Below are 598 nucleotides of genomic sequence, written 5' to 3'. Positions count from 1 at the left end.
TGCCATCACGACCTGAGCCAAAATCAGGAGTCCCCAGGGGTATCGTGGTTGCTCAGTAAATACTTGTTGGAAGAGTCAGCTGAACAGACGGCGCCGCCTCTGTGTAAGCCCATGCTGGCTCCAGGGAGGCTCTCTGGCCTTGGCCTGCTGGAACGGTCTTGGACTCAGATGTGAGCTTCTGTCGGATGTGAGCTTCTGGTAGTCTGACTGCTCGGGCTGCCGGCCCCGTGTCCCTGCAGTGTGATGCTGTCCAGGCAGAGAAGAACTGGGCCTTCCAGGCAGAAGGAGCTGGACAGAACCTGGAGGTAGAAGAAAGGTGGACAGACACAGGGTTGCAAACACCAGAGGCTCACTGTGCCCCGAGCTGGACCAGGGGGCACAATGAGATTATGTAAAGCCAGGATGAGGCAGTGTGGGGACCTGGGTGGAGGGCACGGGGATGGGGGGAAATGTGAGGAGGATTTAGGCATGTGGGGGAGGGAAGGGCTGGTTTTGAAAGGCAATGGGACAGCATGGAGGGAGGGACAGAGAAAGAGATCTAAGGGTGAATGTCACAGCAGATCAGTCAGGTATAATTTCAGTCTTACTGATCTCAATT

This window comes from Enhydra lutris, unplaced genomic scaffold, assembly GCF_002288905.1.
Source record: "Enhydra lutris kenyoni isolate GAN:26980312 unplaced genomic scaffold, ASM228890v2 scaffoldscaffold55, whole genome shotgun sequence".
Lineage (NCBI taxonomy): Eukaryota > Metazoa > Chordata > Mammalia > Carnivora > Mustelidae > Enhydra > Enhydra lutris.
The sequence above is the reverse complement of the archived record's forward strand: the minus strand, read 5'-3'. Positions refer to the sequence as shown.